A 27,383-nucleotide genomic window follows, 5' to 3' on the forward strand; every position below is an offset into this window, starting at 1 on the left:
TTCATTAGAAATTATATTTTATCATAATTTTTAAATTGCCTTGTTTTTAAATGGGTAATCTTTCTTATTTTTTTCCTGCATATATTTGATTTTTGACATTTTCTGGAAGTGTATTGGGTTATTGAATACTTAGGGAGACGTTATCAAAATGGTTAATAAATTATTCAATCAACAACTGGGCAAAGAAGACTTCCTCTTTTTATTTCTAATAATGAAAAAGTTTATGCAATAATGATACACACCCAATATATCATTTATAAATTGCGTACCATAAAAGAAAATCTCCTTGATGGAATCTTATCCATTGCTAAACCTTATGGGAACTTTCTAATAACAATGTAATCTATAAAAATAAAAATTACTCAGTCAATAATGGGGTTTCGTTGATATTGATTTATAAATATAACTAATCGTGCTTTATATAATTAGTTAGTATTTTTAATATATCTACAGTAATGTGCTTCAAACCCCTCAAGTAAAAATATTTTCTTTTTTAAAATCTTGGGGGATTGATGCAACATAGTACACGTGGAGTTTGAGTCTCACTGAAGCGATGTAATTTCTTTCACTTGGCTCCCTTAATGTAATATTTCTAAGTTAGAAACCATGTATTTCTTACCAACCAAAATTAAAACAACACATTTTCGAGGAATCTAAGTTAACAATCATAGTAATGGAATTTATCCACTCCAGTCTAGGCTGTTTGTCTATGAGTTATCTTGTATGAGTCAGAGTAAAGTCTGGAGCTCATAATTCTTGAAAAAAGCAAAAATGAATGCTCAACGTAGCTTGCCAGAGCAATATAACCATACATATAATATTCTCATTTTAAAATGCTTAATGGGGCACGGTAAAATTTACTCGAATTTAAAAATATTTCATACTATGTGTCTTTATTATAGGTAGAACATTTTTATTATACCGTTACTTGGGGAGGGGTTGGATGCACCCTTATCTACAGGATATGTTTAAATTGATTTTTCATGTAGTTTATGTTTTATTATTAACAGATATTACTATTGTAAAATATTTGTATGCATGCCAATAAAGTCAAATATTAAAAAAAAGTCATTTTTACGGCAGATATTTGAGGTATTCCATATTAGCTAATACAATGAATCCTATTCTTTCGTAGTTTACTTAGTCTCTTCAGATTTTTAAGTACATATGGTACATTTATTTATGAATGTAAATCAATTGAACTTCTTACTTGAAAAAATATAACTGACAAAACATTTAAAGAATATTTAAAACTTTGAACAGACTGTCTTATCTTTTCTTCTTCTCATTTCTTGTTTATATTTAAAGTAAAAGAAAATGTATCCCTTATAATTAGGGTTGCTCCAACATGCAATTTGGTCGATTACTAGGCCAATAAATATTATTTACCCACTTTAACACACAAAGTATTTAAGTCAATGGATCCTGGATGAATTAAGAAACAAGTGTTTATTAATTATAAAACCAAAGAACATGATTTATTCAATGTTACCGCCCTCAGAATTGATGGTGAGTTCCAGGTTCTAGTAGAAACTGCTAAAGATCCTCTACATGTACTCGGCGCTCATGGAGGCCCAGGTCTTGTTGGCGAAGGTCTTTACAGTGTGGGTACTATTGTGGCATCTCCTGAAGGCCTTGGGCTCCACGTGTATCTAAATGGATTAGTCTAGGGGGTTGAAATATGGGCTTTGCGGGTGACTAGAAGTCCTCCTGGGACAATCTTGCGTGGAGGAATGCTGCAGTTTCAATTATCATCTCGTACAGTGCGCTCATGTCAAGGAGTAATTCAATGTTTTTCTTACAAATCGACAGCTAATTATGTGCTCTGCATCATTGCGTATCGGAACATTGTAAAAAAAGACACTTAACCTCTCAAAATTTGCATAATAGAGATGAGTAAATAAGTTATACAAGTCAACAAAATTTAACTTTTTATTAAAGTTTTACACTCCATTCTAAATCACTTGACAAGCTGAACACGAATCTGTAATGTGCTTTTTTCGTATAAAATCTAGTTTTCGAAACATTCAATTTAAAAATTTTAAGTTTTTTTAACTTCTTTAGAGGTTTCAGGCAACTTTTGACTATATATATATATAACAATAATTTATTCAAAAGTTAGTTTTTTTATATTGTTCCAAAATTTTATGTTAATTTTAAATGTGTGCTTATATTTAGTATGCATTATTGAAAGATGAAAAAATCTACATATTTTAAGAAATTTGTTAGAAAATAAATAACGGCTAGGGTTTTTTTTGCGCCAAATAAACTTAATTGAAGGATCAGATTATATTTACAATAAAATATTTGGTTCTTAAATGTCTAATAAAGCTGAATTATTTATTTTATTTTAATTTTCTTTCAAGCAGATATTTATCGATGTTCAGTATATAAATTAAAAAAAAAAAATTAAATATAAAATGACAGGTAATAGGAATTTTATATATGACGAAACTTATGAGGAATAACATTTTTTTTTAAACACAATTTTTGCTCAAAACAATAATGGTTGTACAGACACTCAAAAATTTCAAATTAAAAAAACCTATTTTATAGAGGGGAGGGATTTAAAAAAAAAATCAATCGAATTCTTTCAATAACATCTACTTTTTCCAAACTAATATTTAATTTTTTCAGACACTAATATGGAAGAATTTTTTGTATCCTATCAATAAACATAAAAACTGAAATAATATTTTATTTAATATCCTCTTTTTTTTTTTTTTTTTTTGCAAAGTAATTTTTTATGAAAATTTATGAATTTATTTTTATTTCCTTCCTCGCCCTCTGATAGTTGTGTTCACCTAATATAATAAACCCTCATGACAGTTAAGTTGAATTCCTTAGAAATATTCTTTAAATTGTCCGGGTTTCTAATTTATTTATTTTACATACCGGAAAGTCATATTTCTTAAAAATTCTAAGGATAAGTGTCACTATACAGAATTTCCTGCTTATTACTAGCGCTATTGTCTTAAAAAGTTTCTTTTTACGTTTGTTATCGACCATTTTTTCATAAATTTGATAAATATATGTTTAGAATTTGCTCATGTAGCTGTTTGGCTATTGATCACTAGAGCTTGAAGTAGTAAGCACTTTTTAGAATCTGAGTTTTTTTGCAATTGGCAATCTGAACAGTGTTAAAAACTTTCAAATCTTAATTAGTAGCATTGGTCGATTACTAATTAATCAGAAGATTGGCCAAAATGGACGATTATTAATTAGTTTTTTTATTTATGAACATATAGTAAGCATACGTAATTCCAAAAAAGAACAAGATTATAAATATATAAATTGCTTTACTCAATTCATAATTTATTTGGAGTGTAAAAATAAATTAATTCTTGACTAAAACCAATTAACATTAATTCCTCTATTCCGAAAAATTGATTAAAAGTAGAAACATAGTTATTTTACCATGCATACATGTTTGCCTAAGAAGTTATAAACTATGAATGCATACGGGGTTAATCCTTCTAACTAATCCATTATTCATGTAAGAAATTATTTAGATAATTAAGCCTCTGTCTATATTTTAAAGTACTCATGATTTTTCCTAAGCAACAAAATTTTGAATCACATTATAATTTAACATTAATTGGTATATCATTTTATATAAATACTTTTTCTAAGAGAAACAATGGGTTTGAATTAAATTGTAGATTCATATCAAACCTTCACAGTTCATAGAATCGACCAATCCAATCAGTATACTACTTTACGTTATAATTATATCATTGATATTTATATATGATTTTAGCTATGATTCAATATTTATTCGAAATGAAAAATATAGGAAAGCGCTGTCACATTAACATAAAAATTTACATTATAATTTGTGGCTAGCTGTTGTTTCTGAACGTTAATAGATTGCATTCGAATAAGCTCTTTTTATGGTCTGAACTATTTCCAAGTATTATTGAATAATAATTCACTTGTTGGGAAGAATCGGCATTATGTTACCAACAGATTATGGGTCAATTTTCTGTTTCTTTTTGAATGAAAGGTTGCAATATACATTAAAAATAATAAAGTGACATAAACGAAATCTAAGCCAGAAGTAATACTTCAATAATTATATTTGTGTCGTAATCTCTTTTATAGCGTCATAAATGGAGAAATTAAATAATTCTTTATATTGATGAACCATTTGAAGTTAACGTGGATTCTTTTTTTTCGTTCAGGGATTATGGGAATACATTATGAAGCCACAAAATAACCCAATATGTTTAGAATAACATGATCAATATGTATATGTATTCGTAAATTAATCATCAATGACATATCATTCAAATCTTAAAGAAGAAAGTACTGTAAATGATTCCCCTTAAGAGCAATCAATGCATTTAATTAAAGTAACACATTTCTTCAGCAAAGATTTTATCAACTTTATACATGTGCACCGCTCAATCAAAGGCGATGAATATCAAACTAAGCTTAGAGTGCTTAATTTTTCAAAATCATAATTTTTTACTCTTAAACTTCCAGATACATATACATTATACAACTATTAATAAAGGATGGCTCCAAGTTACTTATATACCCGGAACTTCAATGTGAAAAGTACTTACATATTACCTAAAAAACGGATACTCTATGGGATTGTACTAGTCAGTGGGGTAAAATTTAGCAAAAGTGTTCAGATCTTAATTTATTGGCGAGTATCCGTTTGTACCTGGGTATATGTCATGTATATATTTATGACTATTGACAGATAATTTCGAGTCTTTTCCTTTTTGTATGAGTACCTACTGATGTATGTAGTAAAGTTTTGAAACAAAATGGAGAAACGCACCTGTTGGTTTGAGTAGATAAATCATCTTATAAGTATCATTTTTCACACTTTATCATTTTCTCTCATGATGTAAGCAATTTTTTTCTATACCTCCTCATAAATATTTTTCTAAATTCAGTTAAGAAGAAGTTGTAGAGTTTTGACTTTTTTATGTTCCTTTCATTGGTCTGATAAAGTTGCACTGATTAAGTAAAAGTTAACATTAAAGCATTATAATGATTCCATTTGAGCTTTCTGTGAAGTCCATAATGTACATTTCTTTCTTTAGAGATGAATTAAAGGAGGCTGACAGTTAGTTATAGTGTAACATTCAAGCATATTTGATACCTCTAGAGATAAAAAGTTATTATTGAACCAACATATTTTAACAAGTATAAATCCTGAGGTTTTCACCAGATGATTAGCTCTTGGATATGTAAAAACGATGACTGATCATACTAAGTAGTAGTTCTCTGTGACGTCATCATATGTATGTCTTGAAAACTAAGCAAGAAATGATAAAGATTACGTCAAATAGAACTATAAGTTGTGTATTTTCTACACTCTCACTCATCACCAGGGGAGCCGGAACCAATGCAGAGAACATAGTGGAGAAACATACCTGTGATCTTGAGGATATTTCTTTGACTACGTGAAAAATTTTCGACAAAATATTTTTTTATTTTATTTATTTCGACCAGCGTCGATAAACTAAGCCTATAAAGCTCGACTTATATTTAATGCTTATAAAATATAAAAAATATTATTCTTAATAAATGTGAATCGTTTAAAATACAAATATTAAAACTACTACATGTTACTTTTCTTTTCCATACAAAAACATTTTAAACCACATAACTTCTTTATTTTAAAAATAGTAAATTTTGAGGTTTGAAGATTATAATATATAGAGTTCTTCTAAATAAATTATCCAATTCAAACATTTCGTGACGTGACGTGGATAGAGGGGGAAACTAATGTTAAGACACTCAAAATGATTAAAGTACATTGCTTTTCTAAGAAGTTAATTTGATAGTTGACCTTTAATCGTGTTTTTAGATTTCTCAAAATACAATCCAGATTAAATTTATATTCCTGAACAAATTGTCGTGAATTTCTATCAACATATTATTCTTATTACCCTTTGGACGCGCCACAAATTGCATTTAAAGTAGCAAAAATTAATCGTCACAATATAATAATAAGAACTTCACAGATTTTATTTAAAAGGTCATATCTAGGCCAATACTTATATGTTTCTTAAATCAATTAAATCAAAACCAGGCTTTAAACTATAGCTAAAGTTCTTGGGTATCTAAACTCATTCTATTAATGGGATTACAAACATTTTAACAGACTCAAATATATTTATGAAATATTGCGTTGTACGCTTATGGAGAGTAAAAAAAATATCCCTTTCTTTATTTTGATTTTATGTTGACGCACCATAAATGTCTGCTTTTAGATCTTGTGCCAATATTTGTACAGGTATTGTTAATTGGAGTCGTTGTGTAAACGTTGAATAAACAATATCCTGTTACAAAAATACAAAAACTAAAGGTAAATATTGGGTCCTGTTTCCTTTTAAATTTGTTTATATATAGTTTATTTATTTTACTCTTTTGATCATTAAAATCATAGTCAAAATGTTTTCATGAATCTTGAAACAATTTCTTTCATGTTTTCCTTCCAGATAACAAACTGAAACAGGGATTTTGCAACGTTTATTATGCGTTATATCCCCTAAATTTATTATACTCAAAAAAATTATACTTATAAGCTATTTCACTAAAAAACCATTAATATTCACAACACAGATGCACTAGTTAATGAACTATTTCCCTTAATCTAACCGAATCTGGGATTATTTTCTTGATTTACTAGATTTACCTAGTATATGGAGGTATATTATTTTTATCGTAATACAGAGATTAAAGATGTCACAAAAATTTACCATGTAATTTCCAATTTCTTCTAGTTGAATTTGTTTTCAAAATGTTTACCTCAATATTTCATATTGCCCGACCTTCAGAAATATTATTTTATCGCACTGAAGCATGATATTCATACTCTTTATTAAGATTTCTCAGATTGGTTATACTTCTTGCAACTATTTTGTTAATCATATACGATTTATATCTCTTGTTCTGATATAAATTTTAAAATTCCAGTAGTTAATTTGCCATTTTTATGTTTAAAAATCAAAATGAATCCAATTAATATTGAAACTTTATTTTTGTGGTTTTTTAATATTTTCCAGAGGCTTAGTTACCTGGGCGATTTAATTAATTTTTAGGTTTGTGGATTTATAAACGGTGGTTCATCTAAACGTTTGCAAGCCGAGAAAAAAAGTAAAACGCTGCTGTTACTTTATTTCTTTGCCAATTTCATTGAAATTTTCAAATAAAATCCCATTTTAACATATATTTGACATTCAACCAATAAAATCTCCCTCCCCAAAAACGTCCCACAACCTTCTTGACCGTCCCACTCTGTAAAGAAGAGTAATGCTATCCGTATCCCAGCTCTCAGAGATTTTGTGGTGCGTGGGGACGTTCATTGGAAACCTGTTCAACTTTGGCCTAAAGGAAATAGTCTAAAATATTCGATTCCGGCAAGTTAGGAGTCCAAGAACTCGACGGGACGTAAATCACATCCTCAGAATCAAGAAAATCGAGTATTCTTTTGCTAGTGTGATAGGGAACCTCCTCTTATTGCTAGATTTAAGGAAATATTTGAAGGCGTAGAACGCTGATGTAGGTATTGGTGCTGATCTTCAGAACCAGCTTGCAGATGAAGGATGGCATAACGTGACTCTTGCTGCTAACAACCTCAAAAACCATAACTTGTTGTAGGTACTTGGCCTTAATGATCCTAGGACTTCTTGCCAATCATCTATTGTTCTTTGAGTTATGCTTCTGGTTATCACATAATTTTTTCTCATTGGAGAAGAACCAGACAAGATCTTTCGCAGAGGCTTCTGTATTGGCTCGACCAAGGCCTTGGTTCGGGTTACCCTTTTTTCCTGTTTGACTGGGTTAGAAGCTATTATTTCTTCATCTAGGCAGGACTTTGGAAGATTTTGGCCACTTTGGGTTCACTAGACTTCCAGGAAATCATCGTCTGTGTATTCCACCATTTAGTTTAACACACTTTTTCTGAATTTGTGGACGCTTTCGACAAAAACACATTGTCTATTTTACCATTTAAATTGTACAAAATACAGAAGAGTACACAATATTTTTGTTTTTGGTTAAAAAAAGACCGATGAATGTTGTCAAACATAATGAGCAAGTAACATTCGTAGCAGACTTACTCTGCACTAGCGTGTGTTTGTATTAATATCGGTTTGTTTGAGTATGGCATAAGGACAGAGAAAATTACGAACGTACAAAAAAACTTCTATGTAGTATTTTTTTGGATCAAATTCATAACAGTTCTACGTCATATGAATATTTTACTAATGACATTTATTGTATCATTACATGTCTCTAATGTTGTAAATGTTTATTGAACATGACTTTTTTTCTAGAGACCTGAAAATAAACTAAAATGTTTATTTATGTACGGAATCTAGAATTTATAAAGTTAAAAATAAATTTAAATGAAAAAATGGTAAATTATAAAGATTTTATTTATATTGATATTCCCCTACAAACATTTCAATGCTCATAGTGTAGTCTACAGTATGCTGAACTATGCAAAACTAACTTATTGATTTATAATTGCTATTGATGACCCTTATGTGTTTTTAGGTTGCAAATATGGAACATACTAAGAAAATGTCTATTTAATAATAGGTTGGAGGCCAAATTTGTACAACCAAGCATGTAGGCTATAGACATGAATATGCAGTAGTCACTTGATGCCAGGTCTGGAATGTAAGTTAGATCCATAAGAACTTCCCATCCAAAATGCTGGATCTTTTGGCGTTCTATCAAAGATTTGCATAGCCTGGCGTTATCTTAATGGTGTCTTGTTGTCTAGCCGCTTCTGTTCTATTGCCTGCTTCAATCGGTCAAGTGATACAAAGTAGAGGGCAGAATTGAGTGGGGAGAAAATCGCTCGAACCACTGTTGTTCAACACAAACTGAAAAAGAACTGGTCCCGTATACATTGCAAATTTTTCTTGTTCGCTATTTACGCATTTTTCCATTACAGGGAATGAAAATGTAAAATATAGCGATTTTTTCCCTTTCAGACCTCTATTCTGGATGCACAATTCATAATTTGATCAGCCAAGCACCAAAATGTGTCAAAAATTATTTATAGTATATACTCACACCTTTAGAACACCGTATCGTATGATCCGATGCGACCAATAATGTAAATGATAACTTAGTTAAAAATAAGTGGGAGGAAATATGAGATTTCTTTTTTCCCCAACTTAATATAATATTCAACGAAAATGTGTCAAATTACAATTTTCTTTATTTACACCAATCTTTTTTGTAAGAGTGAATAGTTATGAGTATGATTGTGTGTCATCACAATGGCTAATTTTAATAATAAGTATCTTTAATGTCACGAATGAATGAGAGTGTACTGGTTGCTTGTTTCAAAAGCTTTAAACTTTTAGAATCTATTCCTTTAAAAGCAATTTTAGGATTATCTATTATATTATATTTATTTGAATCCATTTATGGTAGGTTTTGTTATATTTGTAAAATTTTATGGCCTTCTTTCATATACGTAATGCTTTTTGACGTAATAATATATTAAAAATGAACTTCTACATTTTTTACTTCATAACTTTATTATATATTATATGCCTTCGATTGCTTTTACCTCATGAAACATATAATCAACATTTATAAGCCATTTATTTTTATTTTGTGGCTTAAAAATAGCAAAATTATATATATTATCAAAAAACTTTGAGAGCTTCATAAATAACCAAATATACTTTTCAAGTAACAAATCTTAAACAGTTTTAAAAATATTACTTTTTTAGGTGTTTATATGAAAGTAAAGGTTTTCACTTTATGACTAACTATATTTTTTTGATTATGATAAAAATGAAGAATTTATACGTTTTTCAAAAAAACTCCATTTTGCGAAATCCCAAGGCATATTTTGCCACTTAGAAATATATACTTAATTAATAAAAATTATTTTAGAATATGAAAACATGTATCTACGAATTAAAAACTTTTTTTGTGAATAAAAAATCTTTCAAGAGAAAAAAAACTTTCCAGATGTTGAAAAAAAAAATAATAAAAATAAAACACTTTGTATTTTATAGATTATTTTCACGTTTTCGATATAAAAACACTCTGGAGCATACCACTTTGATCCAAGTGCAAAAAAAATGTTTATATTTTGTCAACTGGTGTTATTTTTAATAACGGTTTCAAGAACATTGCTTTATGACGCCTTGTAACATCCATTCTATCTTTTAACTCTTTCTTCAAAAAGAAAATATATGATACTTAGCTAATCAAACTATTATTATAGACTAATTGTTTAATTATTCTTTATGTAACAGTTGAAAACAATTTTTGTTTGAAATAAAAATAAAAATTTTGCGTGGTAGAATCATTTGAATAAAGAAATAGGCGTAATTTTAATATTTTTTTTTGAAAAATAACACCCTCCCCAAGCGGTAGTTAATAACAACAACAACAAAAAAACAGACCCAAATTGCACTTAATTTGTGTATTAATTAAACTTTAGTCAAAATTATGGGCTGAGTAAAAAGGACCTCAGGACTCGACAATTCCGTTAAATCACAGTAAAGGGTGCTTTTTCGATTTAAAATTACTTACTATTATTAAGCTTATTTACCATGCATCAGATTCAAAAACTGGATCCTCTCATCTTCCCTTCTTCGTTGTCTTCTCTAAATGTGGAACCAAGTTATTGACACGATATGTTAAATTAAAACTAGATTTTTAAAATATCAAATTATTTACTTCAAAATATTTTTAATAATTATTTATTATATTTTATCGGATAAAAGAGACTTCTTTTGTAATTTGCTACTTTAAGACAATAAATTTGGATCCAAAAAGTGATTTGTGGGATAAAAGTTATAAACAAACATATTCTGGATGGGATTGTGAGTCTGGTTTCGAGAAGAAGAGAGTTATTGCACAGCTTCTCAAGTGATGGAATGACGTTTCAAACTTTGTAAATAAAGGACTTGCCAAATCTTATTATCCAGAAATGAAAAAAAAAAACTGTGATGTTAGTCCCTGCATTATCTACGGACTTTAAATCCACGAATTTTTTTAATATTTTAAACCTAGCTCAATTTTAATTATTTTGATTTGCTTAATTGTTGGACCATTTTAATTCTTACATAATTTTTTAGAAAGATGCTAAATAAGTAGCAGAGTGTCGTTCATAACGATCAACTAATCAACAGCTGACAAAATAAGTGTATTGTAAATAATTTTTTGATAATGTTATTGAATGATATGTTGTGAAAAAAAAAAGTTTCAATCCTAAATCCTAATTTATTTTTGTCAAAAGAAATACCATCTTTTTTAAATCCTTGATTGCTTTTCATTGTTCTTTTTATTTTAGATAAAAATAAATTTATTTTGATGGTCATTCAGTCCACTTTCTTAATAAAAACAATTTTGGTTCTGTCCACATAAATAAAATTAATGAACCAAAAAGATAATTCCAATTCAGTCTCCATCTTTCATATTTTTTCTTTTTTCTTATAAAAGAGGAAATGGAAAAAACTATACATACATTTAAAAGTATATTTTAAACATAAATTACAATCCTGTATAGTTAATATAAAATGAATTTTAAATAAGAGATAACAATAAATCTATATTTTGTAATTTATTTATGTTATAGGGGAAAAACTTTTTTTAGACTCATTCTATTCAAAAACACATTGTTTTATTGCTATAATATGAATAAAATTGATAGAAAGACAATAAAAATATAAAAAATATATTCATTTACATATTTGGGAACTTAACTTAATGACAAGAAATAAATATATAAATGCCCTATTGACTACTAATGAAGTTGGTATGAGTGGAGTTGTTATTTCGTGTTGTCTTAATTTCAAATACTTGTAGAAGTTGTATCCACAATCCCTCTGACACTTAACTTTGATACTTATTTCGTACTTACAAAATCAATGCTTTTATTTGCATTGTCTCACCCTTTAAATTTGTTCAACTAGTAAAAATATTTTCTGTCCCAAAAATTGTAGCAATTGAGTGAAAATCGGAAATTACCGCCCTTGACTTTTAAATTTTTGGCTAAAATTGTAAATTTCTCATAACTTACAGGAGTTTTTATTTTGAAATACGAATGAATTATTGAGTTAATGTAAATTTTTCCTCTACCGAGAGGAGAAGAGTGCACAAAATAATATTTCGATATGTGGAACAAGTACTTTGTTGTAATAATATATTTGATATATTTAGGTATTACTTGGTTTGAATAGATACAAATATTTTTACGTATTAGGTTGGGAAAAAAAAGAAATTTCGTAATTTTTTCCTTTATTTCAATTATTTATAGAATTGTTAAATAATCCGATTTAGCCAAAGTATGCCCTATCCTGTTAAATAACTTGTTTCAAACGATAATCCAACTTCATAATGCCCTTCTCGTTGACGCCCTATTGGTAAAAAACTCAGGCAACTAATTTTCACATTCTTCTATTGAGGCCAAATTTGTACCGCTAAGCACATTGCCCATTGACATGAACAGGTAGTAGTCACTTGGTACCAGGCCTGGACTGTAAGGTGGGTGCATATCAACTTCCCATCCGAGCTCCTGGAGCTTCTGGTACGTCATCAAATATTTATGTAGTCTAGCGTTGTATTAATGATGTTTCCTATTCATCAACGCTTGCCGCTTCTGCTCGATCGCTAGCTTTAAACAGTCAAGTTTTTCATTTTATAGGACAGAATTGAGGGGGGGATGCTCTATCTACTGTTGTACAACAGCAAACGAAAGAGTATCAGCCCCGTTTACATCGCAAATGTTCTTGGTTGCTTGGTTTTCCCTCTATCAGGTAGTAAAATATAAAATATGTCGAATTTCTTCCTTTCAGATCTCCAACCTGGACGCATGATAATTCACGACTGAACTGGGTAAAAAGCAATACCGTAGAAAAATCATTTGTAGTATATACTCACACTTTTACAGCCCTTTATTGTATGATCTGATGCAAGCAATAATGTACAAGATATCCCTAGTTAAATAAAAAAGGCGGGAAATACCAAACTACATTTCACCCGAACTTATATTTACAGAAAGGTCTATAAGATTACATCTCAAATGTATACCTATAAGAAATTTTTTGTATAAAATAAATGAGAGCCGGGGGGAATAAGATAGGAAGGGCTTTTGCTTTTTTTTTCCTTTATATAACTTCGTGTATATTTTCTTATACAAATATCGAAAGAAAAATAAGTTTGAAACTAGATCCTAAACAAAGAAATAATAAGAGGACTTCTCTGAAAGGAAATCAATAACTTCTAATTAAATATTCAATTGGAAACTGTGGGAAGAGAAAAAATGTCGCTCATGATTTTAGAAATTATTCTGACCTCAAAAATATAGCGCATATGATGAAAAAATAACAAAAAAAAGCAAAAAAAGCACACAAGTGATGGGATATTTGTCCAAGAAAATCATCAAAAGTTATTTTTAGATTACAAACCATGATAGCTTGTCTCAAATTGATATGTATGTACATGCACGACCTTTATTTAACAAGACATACTATTTTTCAAAATGTATTTTCTCCTTAATTATTGATTCCATTTTAATAAAATTCAATGCCATATGAAAGCTGAATAAAAAAAAATTATTCAATATAATCGTATTTGCCGTCAATAACAGCCTTGACTCAATTGCAGAAACAATAGCAAGTCTGGGTGACAGTCTCGTTTGTCAGATTCTGTCATTCCTCCCGGATTACAGGCTAGAATAAATATTGAATATATATATGTAAAAACGATTTTCTACCCGATGTTAGTTATTTATATCTCAACAACAATAAAGTAATTTATTCATTCTTTTGTAGGTAAATATTTTACTTTATCTTTGCTCTATACAAAGTTTTAAATGTATGCATAAAGGTTAATTGAATGTTTATCTTAGTACTTTTTTAAGGAACTTTACTAGGAATAAAGAAAACGAATGAATCAGTAGGCAAAGTAAATCTAAAATCTACGATTACATAATATATCTACCAAGAAGAGTTGTAAGAATATATAGTACATTGCAATACCATTAAATTGATGGTAAAGACATATTGAACTGATATTGCCTTGTGTTTTGTTTTAACTTTCTTTTTGGAAAGGATTTTCATATTGACAAGTTTAAAAAAATATTTTCACCGAGTTCTTAAGAATATGTTTATATCTACATAGTTAAAAATAATATGATCTGCCAGTATGTTAAAAAAATAAATCGAAAATAATTCTGGTCACCCTTACAATTTGAAGAATCTTTGGTAAGAGATCAGCTTAACTGCAATTAAGTTTCATTAAATTATTCAGAGCATCTGTGAAATGAAGGTAATATACACAAACCCCACTTCGTAAGGATGTTGATCCTCAATTCTACTCCAAGTCCGACAAGGACTTATAACTCTGCAACATTTCCTCATGGTTACTTTTTGTAAAAAAAATGATAATGATAACCCTTTAGAAAATAAACACGCCTATTCAAGTAGCAATTAGAAAGGCGCTCCGCTCCTACTTCTATTATCCTATTATTTACCTTTATGACAATATACATCCATATATTATAAGGATCATATAGAGTTGTCATTTTTTTAATTAAGTCTATTTTTTTTCTTATTTTACCTGTGACAGGGAACGCTTAAGTCTTATATAATATTATCAATAGGGATGTGAAAACTATCAGAAACTCTCCTGAGAATACATTTATAAAAATGTATATCTATATACATATATATTTATTTATGCTTGTAACCTGCAAGATAATAGCTCTTTTATGAATGATTTCACCTATTTTGAAAATTCAAAGCGAGTAGTATGATCAGTATTTACTTTTGCTTTTATAGTGATTTCTGTCAGCAAATATGCATTATTTTTTTATTTTTCAAAGCTGTTATCTTGTTTCATTATTTTTTAAGGAGAAAATATCCAATCATTGGCATAGGAGAAAGGATCTTTCTTGCTAATATAGTTAGTTATATTTGTCAATTTATTTGCTACATATATTCGGTCATTATTTGGTCTTGTATATTGAAATTGTATTTATAATTTTCTAATCTCCTACGTTTGTTTATACATGTATAAAATAATCACTAGTATATGTGCTCATGAATGTTACCCTCTATCATTCCTGATTACACAATCTAGTGATTACTTTATACATATATGATATTGATAATTTGTTAAAGTGTTAAAAGTCCATGTTCGACTCAGAGTAGAATCAAGGATCGACATTGGAGTAATTCCTACTTATATCATTACAAGATATAGAGTAGGTTTTTGTTTATTTCATCCTTCTCATAGCTGTATCCTTGTAACTAATTTAATGAAACAGCTACACTACTCTCCTTCAAAATATTCTTCAAATGTTTAGGGTTACCATGTTAATTTTTCGTTTTTTTTTAAACTTTTGTCATACTCGGACATTGTTTATTATAAAATCAACTTTTTCAGTTTTTGTTCAGCTATGCGTAAAATTGTAAATAATTTCATTTCGTTAAATGTATATAAGTCTACTTTATCGGTGAATAAACTCTGAGTGAGTGAATAGAAAAACAAAAGCAGGGTTTCTTAAGTTTGTTTCATATATATAAATAGGTATGGGAAGAATATCATATCAACTTTTATTATGGAAGCTTTTTAAATTTTCTATATATAAAATGCACAAATATACAAGAGGTTTTGTGATTTAAAATGGGTCTTGCTTGTAAGAGTGAAAATACTGTTATAAATTAAATTTAAAAGTTACTCATGTGACATTTTCTCTCCCGAGTTAAATAATAACTTTTTACTATTTATTTTGAAAAATAGATTTATTGAACTTTGAAGATATTATAAACAAAGTTTTTTTAAACTAATTGCGTGCACACGTATGATAGATGTGGTAACCCACCTTTAGCCTAGACCCCACAAAGTAGTGATTTTTTTTCCTATATATATCCGGAGACGACATATATTTTCTGTGAAAGAAGTAAATATCTATATATAAATTATTTTGAAATAATTATGTTATTCCATAGATTGAGCCTATCAAGTTGGTTAAGCTGGAATGAGGATACCAATTCAATTACTTTTGAAAAAACGTTGAATATTGTTTTTTCATTTTTTGTTGTAAATGATCGTCTTCTGATAAATTACAGTTCTCTTAATGTGGCCCTTCCACTGAAAAGTTGGCCCACTTTTGTTCTTAGATTAATAATTTTAATATTCAATGCAACATTGGATTGTATTTAGTGTTTTCAAATCTAATGGCTTACAACTAATAGAAATGATATTTTCAATAATTTTTTCTTAAATTACCATTCACCAATTCTTTAAACTCGCTAATTTACCATGATTGGATAAAGTAATTGAAGAAAAGAGTTGATTTCCATTGACTATTAATAGTTATCTTAGGGATTGAAAGAGGTATGTTTAGTGATGAAAATTATGTGTATTTTGGGCATGTTAAAAAAAGAAACCGAAAATCAACATGGCAATATAAAAAAATTTTTAGGAGTAGAGGAGCTTAGCTGTTATAACGTTTAATTATATCAACTACAATGAGCTGTAACACAAGTGGATGGGGTGAAGGAAATAAAATAAGACATTGACAAGAACTACTCCGATTCTCCATTCTACTCCGAGTCCAAAAAGGACTTACAATTATAACTCTCTGTCTTTAATGAGCAAATACGAATTTTTTATAAGTTTTTGAATATAATTCTATGTGATAGAAAATAAAGTTCACTACTCAGAAGTCAAATAATAATGGACAAAAGGTAAGAAAAAAAAATCATTCTCTAGATTGCCAATTAAAAAAAAAAAAAAAGAATACGCCTGCTAAAAAATACAAGGGATTTACTTCACTAGATATGTTCTTGTGTGGCTCCTTAGGAGGTTACATGATTTAATCAAATAAAACATTTATTGCAAGGAATAGAAGTTGAAAATAAGGTATACATATGTATATATCAAAAAGATTCTTTTATCAAAAATACACAATCGAAATAAATATATTCTTTATATGTATGTAATTTCTTATGTATTCTCTACAGTTTTGTTTTTTGAAGGTCCAATAAAATATTTCCTAATATTGATCAAACATTGGCCCTTGTGTACGTGGATTTAGATATAGTCATTAAATTGAGTAAATATATCATTTCAAAAGCAGGCATAGAATGAAAGCAAAGGAATTTAAATTAAAAATATATCTGTACTTATAAGCATCCATTTTTACTTTATACGTACGTACAGATGTTGAATTACTAACTATATAGAATTTATTATACCATAGATTAATGTGGTTGGTGTCTGATTCACACACTTTCGGATATGTTATTTGTATATCATAATTGTTTTAGAGAGATGACGTATTGTCACTTGAAATACCCTTATTAGATAATTTTTTGGGCTATCCCGGTTGGAGTAATTTTTTTATTAATTATTAAACTCCTTGTGTGATATATTTAAAATGTATTTATTTAGTCAAGGTGAAAATCATCAATTTTTTAAGGGCTACAAAGCCAAAGTTTGAGCACCGAGTACTTCTAATTTTGATTTAAAAAATGTTATATATTATGACTTACTTAACATGTAGTGTTTTTGTAGGACTTCTTCTTTCAAATCAAAGTACCATCATTTACTTAACTAGACATGGGATTGTTTTTACACTTTTTCCATTTTTTTAGATTGATTCTGTAAGTTTGTTATTTTTTGCATAATACTAATTAAATTTAAATTGAGTTGCAATTTTTCAATTATATGTAAGATATATTTTTTGGATTACCAAGCTTGAAAATTAATAAAGATATTAGAGGGTAATTGTTTTTACTATTAATATTATTGATGGTCATGAACAAACATTTTTACTTCGAAAAAGTTAATTTGTAGTCATTTTTTGTAGCTATTCAGATTCAAAAAAGATTCAATAATAAAATATTTTTATGAATCTGAAAAAATGTACCTACAAACTATATTATTTGTTTGTATCGATATCTTTCAAGATATAAATAACACAAAGTAATAAAAAAACCTATATAGGTTACATAAGCCAAAAATTCGGGTTATAAACTTAGTTTTCATGTTTTCAAGATAAAACCAATCCAAAAAACAACATGTTAGTCCAAAGGTAAAAATAGTTCAAATTTTTTTTCCTAGTTAATTAGAAACCGTATTTTAAGGATTAATTTTGAGCTTGTTCTTTACATAACAATAATTTTTTTAATTTGTCGTCATTCAGTATTGATAATAAAATAACCATGATATTTCATTAGATAAAGCTCATTATATTAGTCATAAATTTACCGAATCAATGATGAAATAGTTTAAATATTTAAATAACTCTTTCCCAAAATAAAAATTTATATGCAGGCATATAACTCAAAATTCCTTTTGAAGGTAATTATGTTTTGACTAGAGGGTACACCATATGTTTTAGGACGGTTGTGTTATTTTATTACTACTCCTACTCCACACTTTGATTCAATGCATCAGTTTGGGTTTAAAAAAAAAAAAAAAAAATGAGTTGCAAAATCAAAAAATGGAAAAACTTTAACCCTTATTCTTCTTTGTCGCTTAGAAACAAAAGCTAACGTGACATTGCTTAGACATTAATGTTCTGCAAAGAGCTCAGTGAATTGTTCTATCCAGAAATTCAAGTAAAGTTACACCATCAAGGATAGAAGGACATTTGCATGGAAGTAATTGAGTGTTTCCTTATTTAGCAAAGACATGGGGAAGAATTACGTCATTGTTGATCTCCAATTGAGTACAACGAGAACTTACACTTATTATTCCCTAAATATCATTATTTTTATTCTTCGTCTTTCAAGCACAAGTAATTACTCCACACTTAAATGTTATCTCCTTAAGAATTAAAGAAAAGTAATAAAAGATTTGGAAAATAGAACACCCTCTTAAAATTGGAACAACAGAAAGTATTTTGGTCATAATTTATATACCTCTAGATAAATCAATAAAAATCAGATTCTCTTTGTAAAATGATCACATTTGAACTTTGAAAAGTAAGTAAATACCTACATATTAAATAGTGAGCAGATCATAAAGTATAAACATTGAAATGATTAATAAGAAAGAAAATAATTCTTTGGGCTAGGAAAATAGTGATTATCATAAGAACATAACATAAATAAAGTTTATGAGGAGAAAATCTATAATTCTAACAAAATATTAATGTACATATATTCATATAATCCTTGAATAGTATATTCAGAATTTTATTATTAAAAAGATAATGTTTTCACAACATGAAACCGAATTTTATATGCCTTAGAGACAGGGAGATGTTTATTACGGTGGCTCGTTTTGAATTTTTAGATATTAAAGATGATTAATAGTTAATTATGTTTAAAAAAATGTAATATGATTGTTTTGACCTTCAGATGAATATAATCCAAAATTTAACAGAAAACACAAATTTGATTTGTGGCAGCAATAATTTTATTTTGAACAGTTTGATTATTAAAATTGTTAAAAATATCAGTCAAGTTTCTCCAGGAATGAAATTTTTGACCGTAATAAGTAATTATTGAAAGAATATTGTAAAAAACCAAAGAATATGTATAAATAAAATTTTAATGGACATGATCTTTATTTACTAAGATTTGTTTATAAACAAAGTGACAGATAGTGGCACTGTCTTGCGACAAAGTAATACAACTCCCAAAATGATAATATTATTTTTATGTACTACAAAATAGAAATGCATGCTTAGTGATGGCTATGTTAAAAAAAACACCAAAATCAAAATGGTAATCCTGACAATTTGAAGAATATTTTGGAGAACATCAGCTACAATTAGCTATGACAAGGGATGGAGTGGAAGAGTAAATAAACAGAGATATTGGCAAGAATTACCAATTCTACTCTAAGTCAAACAAAAACTTGCAATATTACCTCTGCAACAAATCCTACGTCTTTTATCACCTAACACAAATGTTCAATCAGGTTTTGCTTATAATTGAATGTAGCCGAAAAGGAAGTTCATTACTCAGAAGTTAAACAATAATGACAACACCTGAAGAAAAGAAACTTCCTTTTTTAGATTACCAATTCCAAAAAAACGGGTTCAAAAAGACACACAATTTTCTGCACATAGAGGCTACTGTGAAATTTTTTCTGAGCATACACATTTTTTTAATAACTACTTTATACAATAAGCTATTAACTGTCACACCACCTTGCGGAGAATATATTGGTTTCAGTTTTCTTATGCCCTATGGAATTGTAGGACCTCAAAAATATAATCAATTGTCCTTAAATGTGTCTCAAAATAGTTTTTTCCGAATGACCCCCATCATCCATTACTAAAATTTTTGATTTTCAACCCATTCCAAAATTTAGTACTGTTGTCTTTTTTTACTACTGCGAGAATGTGGTTTTATTAGAGTAACCAAGTTGGTTTTTTTTTGGTTTTTTTAAAGGATACATTCAAATGTAAATATATTATAAACTTCTTTTTTTTATCTTCCCGTCGTGTATTTAAGTATACATAGGAAGTAATCTTTTTTTTAATAATATTTAAGCTATAATGTATGTGGAGGTACATTGAAATAGGTCTCTTCCTAGAGTATAATAAATAACTCAAGAATCCTTGTGTATCCTGTATATATTTTAATCTTAGTCTACATAGCTAAATTTGAATTAAATACTTTTTGTGATAAAAAAAGAAGAAATTTTATATCAGTGTATTCATTAGCTCATTCTCGAGGAAGGAAATCAAGAACACATATAACTTATTACTTTATGAATAATCTAAAAAAGATTGAAATATTGCTAAGTCATCGTAGGTTCCAATCTCTTAAAAGGTATCAGTCCTGGAATTTCGGGGTCCTTTCTCAATTTTAAGGGTCTTTCATAGAATTTTCTCTGATAAACTACGTAAATATGGAAAACTCGACTGAATAAAAAATAAATGTTACTCTTCATTGAAGCCGTTAAGATGACTGAACTTTTTAATGACTTTTTTTTAAATTGGTGCAGTTATTTTTAGGGACGGTTTTAGGGACTGGCTTTGATTTTATAAATTAATTTGATAACAAATGTGATTTTATGTATCCTAGTCTTAGATATTACACGGGTTGTTGCGTTTATTTGGAGTTTCCGTGGCTCTAGGGGGTGGTGGTTATGACGTCGATGGACCCTTAAGGCCTGTATTGAATATATTAAAAAAAACGTCATTATTGATATATGTCAGTGTTGTCATCATAAATCATTTTAATAAGCCGAACATTGACTGTGATTTGTTGAATTGCAAAATATTCCTTTGTTTTAAAAATAATTAAAATTTTATTAAGCTTATTCAAATTGTAAAGTAAGATACTTTATTTTAATATTAGTTAAAATAATAAAATTATAACAAAAAATTGACCTTTTTATTTACAGAGGAGCGATTCTTTATAAAACCAGTCAGTTTAACAATAAAATAAAGTATTATCATCTAAAAATGTTTTTTTGATAAATATGGCAATATTTTTTTTCAAGGCATGTAAAAATATTTGCTCTTTTAAAGTAAATCTCAAAAGGACCGGGCATTTCAATAAAATTTAATTCGCATTTTTAAGGAGATAACAAGTGTTTTTAGCTCTTTTTTATGAATAATAAAGCAAAATAAAAAAATGGAATCTTTTAAAAATATATATTTTATAGGGATGTATCGGATCCAAAACTTTGACGTCCTGTCCGGTTCTGTAATTTATTTTAAGGACACGTGTGAATTGGACAAATAGAACAATCTTATTAAATGGCATAATAATAATTCAAATTATTATCATTTTATTTTCTTAAGCATAATTTAGATATTAATTATGCCTAAAGGATTAATGATATCGAAACATTCCCTTGTTTTAAAGATATTAAAATATTTAAAAGAGTAACCTGATATAGTTTGCTATAGTATTTGTGAAAATGAGACATTCTAGATGACATTTAAAATTTGGATGTTTTCTTATGATTGAAAACAAGGTCAAAAAGAGAATAGATCTATTTTTGTATTTATTAAAGAACTTTACAACCTTATTCAAATGAGTGAAGATTTATAAATTTTTTCTTGACAAATAATAAAATAGTTCTAGGCAGTGTTATTTAAACTTTTTAAATTGTTTCCCTTCACTTAGATATTATTTGAGTATTAAGATGAGGTTAATCCAACTTTTTTTAAATTATCTTACGAGCAATAATTTGTTTGATCAACTTAATTTTCACGTAAACTAATTTGATTTCATACTATAAATATGTTTCTATATGAAAAAGGACGTTAACAAATGAGTATGTTTTTAAGTACACACTTGATAAAGTCAAGTGATTTATAAAACTTTTTTTTATTTATAAAAACACAAAACTAAAATACCATTTTTTAAAAGTTGATACTATAATTTCCAATATTGCAATGGTGATTTGGACCAAATTTATAGAGATAAGATGAAAAGTCCTACTTTTTTATACAAAATTTAATATTTACTTTAAAGTGACTTTTTCCCCCATCCATATATGTACGTACTAGGATTTTTTTCCGGGATTTACGTGGTTTTACACCAAAAGGAAATTACCTGATATTTCTGCATTTAAATATTTTATACTGAAACTTCATATAATATGGTTTAAGCAAACTTAAAACTTTTAAAGCTGTTGTTTAGCTTGAACAGTACTTTTACCCATCCAGGAACAGTGTGAAATTAAAATTCGAAATTTTTTGATTGATTCTTTTGGAAATAGTAAAAGTAGAGTTACACATATGTACTACTATAACCCACAAATCAAATAACAGATTGTCATGAAATTTTGACAGCTGTCTTTTGAAGATTGATCCATGTGTAAAGCCTGGGACTTTGCAGCTCAGGAGATAGATAGCGGGCATCAAAGCTACGTCTGTAAAAAAAGAATTGGGAAATTACGAGGGGTGTTACATAGTTCTTGAAGCGTCAGCTGTGGCTTTTTTTTCTCTTTAATGCACAAAGTTTATACTGCACAACCTTTTACCTGGAACGTTCACGATTATAGAAAGGGTTATTTGAAGAAAAATAGCTAGGTTGTAACTTATTTTGAGGTCCTACACGAACCTTGTTTGCTTGAAGTGAAATTAAGGAAATAATAATATTTATTTTACGGTCCATTCATAGATCTTGATATGGATAAGAATCATCTGTAGACGGGAGAGATTGGTAAATGAAAAAACTATAAATATAGTATAATTTGATGTAATATTCCACCGATACAATTTAACCGCAGTGCAGTTTTCCGGTGAGTAATCCTTCGATCACGGTGTGAATGTACAGATATCCATCTGTTTTCATTAAATAGTATAATAATTTTGTGTGTCAGTACATAATTATATTTATATATCTCATAATGTTTAGTGGTATGTTCGGTATTGCTTCGTAGGAAACGTCTAATCAATTACCCTATATATGTAAAAATAATAAGACAAGGATCTCAGCTGTAGAGACGTTTAATGATTAATGCACACTTTAATTAAAGATAAATAAGAAAATTTCTTTTTTAATTCAAGGTTTTTATCTTGAGAAGGGCTAAAATGTATAATATTCATAATTTTATAATAGGTATGGGCAACCCCATGACAGAGAGCCCCATTTGTGACCTGACAAAAGCTCCTACAATGAACATTTATATAGTTTTCAATTTTATGTCTATATTAATAAGGCAAAGTTTGTCTATGGAGTCCTGATCTTTGAGTATGCGCTTAGTATCTAAGAAGTAACAACATAGCCACGAGTTATATACGTAAAGATCTATGCGTCATATTAAGAAAGAACGTAAAATGGGACTACATGTCTATATGATTGAAGCAAAAAATATCTATCGAGGTCTAATATTTGAGTGTGTGCTTATTATATCAGAACTGCATGACTAATTGATTTAAGAAGTAAAAACATAGCAATGAGCGTATATAGCTAAAACCTAGCCCTTCATATTACAAAAGAAAAGATAAGGGAAGTACAAATATTTATTAAAAAAGCAAAAAATTGTATGTCTGTCGTAATGCTAGTATATTTAATAAAACACATAACACTATTTATTAAATCTGTTAACCTTTCCACCTCCAAAAACACAAACGAATAAAAATTTAAATAATATTATTTTTAGTCAAATATTCCTATCTTTGGAGTTATTTTTCATTTAATAGTAGGGACCTATTCGCAGCCCGTCCATAGCTAACTCAAGTTCAGAATCCTAACAAGAGCTATCGAAAGTAGAACATCGACAACCAATCCAAATACAGTGGAGTTGTTCATGACTTGGTGATATTATGAGAAAACTCAATGGTTTTTTTATTATTATAAATATTCAAGTTTAGGTTTTTTACATATTGCAACTTTTGGATACAAATCCCCATCTGGTTCAAATCTCACATATCTATTTAACACTACAACTGTGTCCATGTTCAATTTATCTTAAGAAGTAAGTAAAAATGATTTTTTCGTTATTTTTATTATTATGACTTTAATCAATATATTAATCTTCTATCTGGAAAATATTATATGTACTTGTTAGATATAAAATATAATTTAAAGATAATGTTTTTAATTTTATCTCTCCTGAGTAATTTTAAAAGGTCCAGACTGAAAATTTTTATTGTAAAGCTGCAATATGAATGAAAAAAAATGTTACTTCCTGTATTCAGCTTTTTTTAAATTATAATTTTTTAAATAGGGGCTTCCACTTAAAAGTTTGCTTCCCCTGACTTTTGGTATATTTTTATAAAACATTAAAAAGGAATAGATCTTAACTATCCAGACGCATTTACATAAAACAACGGGTTTTATCTCATTGATTGATTATTATTAAAAAAAATAGATTGAATTAGTTATTCTACTTTTTTTAGTTAGAGATAAAGTATAATTTATTTCTTTATAAAATATTGTCAATTAATTTTCAAATTATTTGAAAGAACTTTGGGTGGAAATACATGGATACTTTTATATATTTTTTGGAACATATTATAATTAAAAGTTATCTTTTTCTGGAATTCAATTTTATTCATAAATTTTCACAATATGATTAGAGTTGTCGAAAAAGAAGGAAATCGATGTTTACTACAAATACTTGTCCTAAATAATTAATCAGAGCACTAATATCCTGAAAGTTACAAACATTTTTTTTTCAAATTCAGGATGTAACAACGAAATCTGAGGATTCATATTTCCGATTTTTTCGGCATATACGATGACTAAATTGGGAATTTTATTTTTCAGTGAAATATACATATAAAAATTTCCCTTTGTATCTAAAATTTCAAGTCAATTACGTTTTCAGATGCAGAAGAGGGATACGTTGTTTTATTGATTTTGGTGAAGCGATCTGGATGTTAGCTGAATGTCACCGAAAAACGTCCATTTGTCAGACGATAGGATTTTACCCCCTGCCACACCACCGAAACGACAATTGATTGGGTTCAGGAGCACTGCTATGAGTGGGTATCCAAGGATATTTGGCTTCCTAGCTCCTCGTACCTAAATCTGATGGATTAGTTCGTCAAGAGCTACCATGAGTCAACTGTCAATGGAAGCAATCCCACTACCAACAAGTCCCAGAAGACTCCATTGTCCTGGAGTGCAATAATTTAGATCAGGCACTAGTTTCTAAGGACTGTACATGTCACAGAGCCCGAATTAAGGTTGCTATTAAAGCAAGCGGAGGGCATATTGAGTAAGTTATATTCTGAATGATGTAAGTTCTGAAACTAGAACTGATGTTCTGTGTTTTTTATTTTTCAATCAATCTAAAAATTTAAGTTAATTTAAACAAGATAATTTTTTAATAAACCCTGTATAATGTACATGCTCACGAAGATTTCGACAACTTTCACATCCTTAAACATCATATATGGCAAACGTGTCTTTCTGAATCTTTACTACATTTATCGATGTCATCCCATCATTAAAAAATATTTTTTTTAAACGCCAATAGATACTCTTTTTCGCATCAATTTGTTTTTATACACTGGGATATGATGAAAGGCTCTTTATCAGACTCCTTTTTTCAAAAATAACTAAATCCTTTGTAAAATAGCTTTATAAAAAGCTTGTTTTTACTTGATGGTGGATCAAATGCATTTTTGATAAAATTACTTCACGAGGTTATTATTCACTAAGTTCAAATAAGAATTAAAAAGGTTATAATAATATGTTGAAAATTAATTTTGTCATTAATTTTTCATCAGAAATTTATGGTCTATTATTAATATTACAATATATAATCTTTTTATTTTGTCACTCTTTCCTTGAAGATGTATTGAACTCATTAGCCATGAAAAAATAATTCATGAAAGATTTGAACGCCTTAAATAATAAGAAAGCCTTGCCTACCTTCCACTTTTTCCTTGTGTCCAATTTTCAATAACTAGTTTATTCACTATAAAGAAAACACGCTTTTATTTACAGAGTATGTGATAAATGAATAAATATAGCCATCAATCACTGGTGCTATGGTTGAAATTGATGGAGTAAATAAATATTTATGTTGTCTTTTGTGAGCCTTAGAAATCCCAAACGGAACTGACTTTTATAATATGAGTGAAACTTTCTTTTTCTTTTTTCCCCCTTTTGCGTGCTGTAAAAAGACTATAATTTAAGGATATGTTTTCTTCTTTTTCATGCGAGTAGACGCAATAGCTATGAGGGTGTCTCTTTTGCTACTATGAATTTAAAAGCAAGAGGTGTGCAAGAAGAGAAAATAATTTGTGGTTAGGCTTTATTCAAGATAATGAGACAGATCGAATATCTTACCAATACCAGTTATAAACTGTCATTTTTCAATTTGTCAAAACAGAATGGGGCAACGTAGAAAAACTTGATTGGACGGAATAGTTCTTTTGAACTCAATGTGCGTAGGTTTGATTCACGGCTTTTAGGTCAGATGGGGTAATTATTGTGGATAATATCAACTGCTAAGAAAAAGAAAATTCATTCATCAGATTACCAATTCCAAAGAAACGTGCCAGCTAACAAATTTAAAGGATTTAGATCACTGCTTTTAAAACTCATCAACATTATTATTCATCTTTCATGAAAGCACACACACTTGCGGTTAAACTTTTTTTTTTCTTTTTCAAACAATGATACTTTATTTCAACATTTCTAAATGACATTCTTTTTAACTTAACGAAAAAATGCTTAAAAACAGGTAGACCCGAACTGTAGAAGAAAAAGATAACGATAAGTTTTCCAGAATTGATCAAGATCTTCTATCCGAAAAACAAATTGAAGAGGTTAGTGAGACCCAAACTGTAGAAGGAAAATATGAAGAGAAGTCTTCCGGAGTAAACAATGATCCGACAAATGATGATGTAGAACAAGTGCATATCGATTATTTGGATAAGGAAAACGAATGTTCTCTTTTAAAAATGATAAGACGAATGATGGAGAAAGTAGAAATCCAAAAAAAAAAAAATCCAACCCTCATTTGGACGTCCATAC

At 28.5% G+C, this 27,383-nt stretch overlaps 1 protein-coding gene across 2 annotated transcripts in view; it reads right to left on the minus strand.

Annotated features, from left to right (window-relative positions):
- LOC121113540 (uncharacterized) overlaps positions 1–26,465 on the minus strand; it is a 219,417-nt gene extending 192,952 nt beyond the window's left edge. The window contains exon 1 of one of the 2 annotated variants that reach the window (XM_040707340.2): positions 26,274–26,465. The gene's annotated coding sequence lies outside the window, so the exon portion shown is untranslated. The remainder of the gene's footprint in view (positions 1–26,273) is intronic. The other variant, XM_040707341.2, reaches the window with a different exon arrangement.
- Positions 26,466–27,383: the final 918 nt, after the last annotated feature.

This window comes from Lepeophtheirus salmonis, chromosome 2 (genome assembly GCF_016086655.4).
Source record: "Lepeophtheirus salmonis chromosome 2, UVic_Lsal_1.4, whole genome shotgun sequence".
In the NCBI taxonomy this organism is placed as follows: Eukaryota; Metazoa; Arthropoda; class Copepoda; order Siphonostomatoida; family Caligidae; genus Lepeophtheirus; species Lepeophtheirus salmonis.